An 8,323-nucleotide genomic window follows, 5' to 3' on the forward strand; every position below is an offset into this window, starting at 1 on the left:
TAGCCTGCTACTAGCTAGCTAACAACGACATTTGAGTGTCTCGAAAAGCGCTATAAATTCCCAGTATTATTATTATTATGACCATCTGGGTTACTCTTTATTTATTATAAGTATTATTTACCCGTCAACTCTTTTAATTTATTTTTAATATCTTTGATTTAGAGATATGCCAATTGCTTGATTCAAACCGGCGGCTTGGTCACGTGACGCGTTTCATAATGATAAATTAACCAAAAATGCCATAGAAATTGCCCAGAGATGATGGTCTAGCGGTAGAGCGCTCATATGTAACACGGATCCTTCACTTTACAAGGGTTCGCGCCCCGAACCGGGTGGTCTGTGGACGCGTGAGTCAAATCCGTCTACGGGTGGGTTTCTCGCTCTGTAAAGACAATTGTCCGAAAAACTCTTTTACAAACTTTAAAAACATTTCACATTTTAATTCTCGACCCCCCGTAGCTTTTGTGAAATACGCGGAATGTTGGCGATTTTTAACGGCTCTCAGCTCTCTGGGCCCCGACATGACGAGTTAGCTCCGAGGCTAGCCGGCGAAGCAGGCAATGAACGTCGAGACTTCACAAAAGATAGATAACGGGTTCAACTCACGCACATTAAACAATAATTGAAGCGAGCAAACGACAGGCTGGATGAGACCGAGTCCCAGGACTTTGGAACAACAGACAGGAGAAACAAAACAACGCATTACTCACCGAGCATCCAGCTAACCAGCTCCGGTTAGCTTCTTGCTCGCGTAGCTACGTGGAGCTCTCTGGCTGTGAGGGAACAACACGGGTCTCTGATTGGCCGAATAGTCCAATCACGTGAAATAAGAAACGATGTCATTGGCCAGGGTGCACACAATGAGAAGCCGTCAATTGCCGCAACGACCGTGAAATGTTTGCTCGTACACACATGTTAGGCCGTTGCCCGTAAAAGGGGGCGGGCTTCTCTCCGTGACGATGAGTGGCGATATATTATTTTTGGTCACATTTAACTCAAGTGGTTGTTGACAGGCTTATGGTCTCCCACACACATTTAGCGCATCAACACACTTTATTTCTTATTTAAATTATTTGGTATATAATGTTTTTTGACAGTATACAGGACTGTCTCAGAAAATTAGAATATTGTGATAAAGTTCTTTATTTTCTGTAATGCAATTAAAAAAACAAAAATGTCATGCATTCTGGATTCATTACAAATCAACTGAAATATTGCAAGCCTTTTATTCTTTTAATATTGCTGATTATGGCTTACAGCTTAAGAAAACTCTCAAATCCTATCTCATAAAATTTTAATATTTCCTCAGACCAAGTAAAAAAAAGACTTATAACAGCTGAGTGTTTGTCAAGGCTCAGGAAACCCTTGCAGGTGTTTCGAGTTAATTAGACAATTCAAGTGATTTGTTTAATACCCTACTAGTATACTTTTTCATGATATTCTAATATTTAGAGATAGGATATTTGAGTTTTCTTAAGCTGTAAGCCATAATCAGCAATAAATCAGAATAAAAGGCTTGCAATATTTCAGTTGATTTGTAATGAATCCAGAATGCATGACATTTTTGTTTTTTTAATTGCATTACAGAAAATAAAGAACTTCATCACAATATTCTAATTTTCTGAGACAGTCCTGTATATTATATTGTGTTCTTCTTCTTTTTTCTTTTCTTCATCTCAACATTGTAAGAGCGGCGGCGCCCTAGCGCCCTCTATTGACGCACCGCCACTGTACATGATGTATGTACAACTATGCTGCAAATTAACCATGAACATTAAATATCAGAGGAAATAAACGGCATTAAATACATATTTATCAATAACCTAGTTAGTTAACAGAGACGATGGGTACATTTAATTAAATGTATGGTTTACATAAGCGTATACTGCCATCTACTGGTAGAAAGGTTCCTCTGCTTCTCCTCATACAGGCTCTGCTTTGTTCATTCAAGAAACAGCACAATGAGGTGGACAACTATAACAGCAACAACTCTATACACACACACGCACACACACACACACACACACAACTTTGATTAAACTATATTAGAAACTGTGTTGCATTAAACAATGCAACGACTAATTGAAAAGTTGCTGCGTCCAGATATAGTCGGAAAAGGTGTGTTTTCAGTCTCCGGCGGAAGATGTAGAGACTTTCTGCTGTCCTGGTGTCAGTGGGGAGCTCGTTCCACCACTGAGGAGCCAGGACAGCAAACAGTCTGGATGGAGAGTGATGAGCTCGAGGTGCAGGAGGCACAAGTCGGTTGGCTGTTGCCGAGCGGAGCGAACGCGCCGGGGTGTACGGTGTGACCATATCCCGGATGTAGACGGGGCCCGATCCGTTCAGAGCACGGTACGCCAGGACCAGTGTTTTGAAGCGGATGCGAGCAGCCACCGGTAACCAGTGGAGAGAGCGGAGTGGTGTGGGTGAATTTCGGGAGGCTGAAGACCAGTCGAGCTGCTGCATTCTGGACGAGCTGCAGTGGTCGGATGGCCTTAGCGGGTAGACCAGCCAGGAGGGAGTTGCATTAGTCGAGGCGTGAAATGACCAGAGCCTGGACCAGAACCTGCGCCGCCTTCTGAGTAAGAAGAGGACGTGTTCTCCTGATGTTGTGCAGCATGTACCTACAGGAACGCGCTGTCGCAGTGATGTTGGCCGTCAGGGAGAGTCGACTGTCTAGTGTCACCCCGAGGTTCCTGGCAGTCGGGGTAGGGGCCAACACAGAGCTGTTGAAGGTGGTCGTCAGGTCATGGGTGGGGGAGCCTTTCCCTGGAAGGAATAGTAGCTCAGTCTTGTCAGGGTTGATTTTCAGGTGGTGAGCAGACATCCACTGAGAGATGTCGGTCAGACAGGCAGAGAGTCGCGCCGCCACCTGTGTTTCGGTCACATTAATCACATTTATAACTCTCATTCTTTAAATAATTCTCTTGAAAACCAAAAAGGAGTTCACCATTCTTACATTTCAAGATTCAAGATTCAAGATTCAAGATGTTTTATTTGTCACATACACACACAGGGTGTGCAGTGAAATGAAAGTGGCAATGCTCAGCAGGAATGTGCAAGGGCAACAAGTACACACTATTTACAATAAAAAACAACACAATATTTACAGTAAGTGTGTGTGTGTGTGTGTGTGTGCCTAAGAGGCAGTTGTGTGGGTCTATGTGGGGGTCCTGGTGAGGTCGGAGTTCACAGTCCTGATGGCCTGAGGAAAGAAACTCCGTCTCAGTCTCTCTGTTCTTACAGCGTGACTACGGAGGCGCCTGCCTGACCGCAGCAGCTGAAACAATCTGTTGTTGGGGTGGTGAGGATCCTTCATGATCCTGCCGGCTCTGGTTCTGCACCTCCTGGTGTACAAGTCCTGCAGGGTGGGAGTGTAGCCTTCCTGTCCTGAGCGGAGCAGTTGCCAAACCAGGCTGTGATGCTTCCTGTCAGGACGCAGCTCCAGAGTAGAAGGACTGAAGGATCCTCTGGGAAACTTTAAATTTCCTCAGCTGCCTGAGGTGGTAGAGGCTGCCTTGCCTTTCTCACCAGAGTGTCTGTGTTTGTTGACCATGTCAGATCCTCGGTGATGTGGACTCCCAGGTATTTATACCGCTCACCCTCTCCACAGTAGTCCCTTAATCCCCAGTGGTGACCTCTGTTGTTGTAAAGCCCACAATCAGCTCCTTAGTTTTCGTGACATTCATGATGAGGCTGTTGTCCTGGCACCAGAGTGACAGATCAGCAACTTCCTCCAGGTAGGCCTAGATCAGGCCCACCACCACTGTGTCATCCATAAACTTGATGATGGTGTTGAGCTGAACCTGGCCACACAGTCATGTGTGTACAGGAGTACAGGGGGCTGAGGCTGGGGATCCTGTGTTCAGGGTGAGGATTTGGAGGTGTCTGCCCACCCTGACCACCTGTGGCCTGGCGGTCAGGAAGTCCAGGATCCAAGCACACAGGGGTGTTCAGTCCCAGCTCAATCAGCTGGACTATGGTGTTGAAAGCTGAACTATAATCAATGAACAGCAGTCTCCCCCTCTGGCTGTCCAGATGAGAGAGTGTGGTGTGCAGTACCAGGGAGACAGCATCATCCGTGGATCTGTTTGGGCGATAAGCAAACTGCAGCGGGTCCATGGAGGAAGGGAGGAAGGCGCAGATGTAGTCCTTTATCAGCCTCTCAGCATTTCATGGCCACCGAGGTGAGGGCCACCGGTCGGTAGTCATTCATACATGCTGGAGAAGCATTCTGATGTTATTGGACAATAGTGGATCTCTTGAAGCAGGCGGGGACCACGGACTCAGCCAGGAGAGGTTGAATATTGTGGTGAACACTGGAGCTAGCTGGTTAGCACAGGTCTTCAGTACTCGCCCAGATATGCCATCTGGACCTGCAGCTTTCCTGGTGTTCACCCTCAACAGAGCCCTCCTCACACTGTGCTCGGTCACAGAGAGTGTGTGTTCATGTGTTGTTGTTGTTGCTAGCCTCAAACCGTGCATAAAATGAGTTCAGGTCGTCCGCTAGGGATGCACTCACCATTGGTCTGCTCTGGTAGTCTGTGATAGTCCGTAGCCCCTGCCATAGGCGCCTGGTGTCGCGCTGCTCCATCTGTGATTCCACTATGTCTCGGTACCTCCTTTTGGCTTCCTTCACCGCCTCCTCAGTCCATAGACCGCTGCCTTGTACTCGTCCATGTTGCGGATACAAGACCGGAGTTATAGGCAGCAATGCAGGCGTTCACAGCTTCACGGATGGATCTATCAACCCACGGCTTTTGGTTAGGAAAGACCCTAACTTTTACCGTGGGGGTTGCTATGAGGCTCATTGCTACTTGTCACTGGAACTGGATTGGATCATGTCCCAGTCGCGTCCTGTAGCTCAGCCTCTGATTGGTCAGACCACCGCTTCACGTTCCTCGTCACTACCGCTTCCGCGATCTTTGAAGCAGAAAAATGGCGGCATGGTCTGATTTGCGAACGGAGGAGAGAGACAGCCTTGTAGCCTCTCTTGAATGGCGTATAGCAGTGGTCCAACGTTCTTTCCTCTGGTAAATGTGCTGGTGATGACTTTTTAGGTTTGCCCTATTAAAGTCCCCAGCCACCACCACAGCGGGATACTTGTTCTGATGCCGACATAACACATCATGTAGGTGGTGTCCGCTTGTGGTGGAATGTAGACGGCTGTGGTGATGACCGAGCTGAACTCCGGTAGAATGGACGGCATGAGATCGTCAGATGTTCCAGGTTCAAGAGTCTTAATGTTCTTGGGGTCGCACCACTTGTTGTTAGTCATGAAGCAAACCCTCCACCCTTAGATTTACCAGACTCTTCCGTTCTGTCTGCACGGAAAACAGAGAAGGACTCGGTTGGGCATATGACTCGATCCGCACCAGCGGGTCAGCCATGTTTCCGTCAGACAAAAGATGTTACAGTCCTCATGTCCCGTTGGAATCTGATCCTAACATCATCCATCTTATTTTCCAGAGACTGGACGTTAGCAAGATGGATGCTGGGCGAACTCTCAGTCTGTTCCTCGATGGCGGCTCCACTGTTGTTGTTGTGGTTCGCGATCTCGGCCGCCACGCTGGATCGATGGAAAAAGTGGACAAAAACCCTTGTTTTAAGTTTATGTCCAAAAGATGCTGTTAGTGCCGATGTGTTTGTAAAATAAACACAAAAACTAAAAGAGCGCACAATCTCCGCGGAGCTACCTCGACGGCGTCTGGACACAGCCGCGCCATCTCTCCATCCATTTCAACATTAGTCCAAGATTGGACTCCTCCAACAGAAATACATCTTCTTTTAATCCCTTTTTTAGCCTTTTGTACAGTAAATTTACAAACATCTCTCAAATCCACATCAACTAGTAAGACCGAGTGGTGGACTTCCGCCGTGGTAAACGCACTCCTCCGGTACCAGTGAGCATCCAGGGACTGGACATTGAGATTGTAAAATCTTATAAGTACCTGGGTGTTCACCTGAAACACAAACTGGACTGGGCTGACCACGCACATGCACTCTATCAAAAGGGACAGAGCAGACTCTTTCTGCTGAGGAGACTGAGGTCCTCTGGAGTGCAGGGAGCACTCCTGAAGACCTTCTTGGACTCTGTGGTGGCATCTGCCATCTTCTATGGAGTGGTCTTCTGGAGCAGCAGCAGCAGCATGGCAGCGGCTGACAGGAAGAGGCTGAACAAGCTGCTAAAGAAGGCCAGCAGCGTGCTGGGTGTCCTCTGGATACTGTGGAGGTGGTGGGGGACGGGAGGATGATGGCAAAGCTCTCGTCTCTGATGAACCACGCCTCCCACCCCATGCATGACACTCTCGCAGCTCTATATATTTTACATGTTTTTTTGACATCCTATACTAGGATTTTTTATGACCTTTTCTATATTTACTATGTGACATTCGACCTGCACACTTTCGTGACATGACCTTTTGACCTTCTATGTGCTGAATTTGATTTGACATATTATGCTATGACTTTTTATGAAGTTTTATTGACAAACTATTCTAGGATTTCTGTTTATATTATGAATCAACATATTCTACCCTTACTTCGTATAGTTTCTTTTTTTTACTTTGATGTCATACTATGCTATATATGATTTGATATTATGTTTGTCTATCCCATGATCTTTCATGACATTTGTTGACAGTACACCTTGTTAAGTAAATATATGGTGCTAGAGTTTAGTCAACTGAGAGTCTGGATTCAAGGCAAAGAAATGACCTGAGGTGATGAAGGTGAATTTGAACACAAGTTATTTAGACTTTTTCCACAGCAGACACTTTGCAACCACCAGGTGGCGCCACCTGTCTGCTATTTGGGTGCCAACACGTGGATTACATGTTGTTATTCAGAGTTTATGTCCTTTTTAAACTATCTGATAAACACGTGTAGTGGAAGTCAACACACTGGAACTTCCTGATTACTACTAGATTAAATACTGTTGTTGTTGTTGTTGTTGTTGAGCAGCTGTTCTTGAATGCACAACACAAGGAGAGAATAACCTCAAGTCACAAGTAAAGTGAACTGAATGTAATGCAAAGTATTGCTCATTGTGAGGATGACATATCTCAGCTAAGTTTTCATTTTTACTTCACTATATTGACTGATGGACGCCTGTGAGGTGCAGAAATAAATCTCAAGGCTAAAAGAACGATTGACAACATGTGACCGGAAGTGTTCGGAGACGTAAATGTGGTTCAAGTTTAAAGCTATTGATTCATGGGCATATCACGTGTGTAATGAACACACCTCTTATAACTTCTTTCTGATCATATCGTTATGGCAACACATCTTCCATCTGGTTGTGCTACCCGACCTGCTCCTCAGCCAAACGCAGGAACAGTTGGAGCGTGTATACATTTCCCTCAGGAGTCGGTGGGGACCAAACCAAGTGGAAACGGAGCGTGACTAGTGGACTCATCCAAACGCAACTCCTGTCATGATCCAGAGTTTTTGTGTCTTATTTTGTGTCTTATTTTGAAGTCCCTGTCTCTCATGCAGTGGCGGCTGGTGAAATTTTTTTTGGGGGGGGGCGCAGTTTAAATAGCACTCAACAATGAGAAGAAAAGAGGTTTTGAGTAGAATATAGTAAAAAACAAAGCTTTATTTCAAGAACACAGCGTGCTCAACACTGTCCAATAACAACTATCAACACACTGTAACTTTGGGCATGAGAGGTTCAGAGCAGCTTTAAGGAACATTGGGTTGGGTTTCAGAGGTTTGCAAAATAAAAGAGTTTCACCCTCACATGAAAGAGGTTCAGAGCAGAATAGAGTCAGAAAGAGATGCAGCACATGTTACATTGGGTGACAGAGCAGACCCACTACTGTAAAGACAAGTAGCCTCCTCTCTTTAAAGTTGGCAAACTTCTCAATAACTCTCTGGTTAAAGTCAATCATGTCTGTAACCAGCCTGTTTCATTATTCTTGAGGGAATGTGTCTGTTTTTCAGAACTTCTTCATTGTGTTTCGATGCCAGTTCGGTCTCCTACTGCTCTGCATGGAGCTAACTCGCTAACAGCTGTTAGCGAGTTAGCTCCATGCTCTTAGCTAGATAACTGCGGCAAGATTCGTGCTTTACACTTGTCTGAAGCTCTGTAGATCCCTCACCCCGTTGTAGTCCAGAGAGTTTCAGTCCCAGGACTTTGGAACAACAGACAGGGGGAACAAAAAACGAATTACTCATGGAGCATCCACTAACCAGCTCCGGTTAGCATATCGGCTTGAGGAGAATCTCCAGGTGTACGTCCTCCCGCGGTCAGCGATTTGCTGCTGAATTTTTAATTCCGGATGTTCGGGTCCCAACTCTTTCAGCCTCTTCTTATCAA

The sequence above is a fragment of the Pseudoliparis swirei genome, chromosome 17 (assembly GCF_029220125.1).
Source record: "Pseudoliparis swirei isolate HS2019 ecotype Mariana Trench chromosome 17, NWPU_hadal_v1, whole genome shotgun sequence".
NCBI classification, from domain to species: domain Eukaryota; kingdom Metazoa; phylum Chordata; class Actinopteri; order Perciformes; family Liparidae; genus Pseudoliparis; species Pseudoliparis swirei.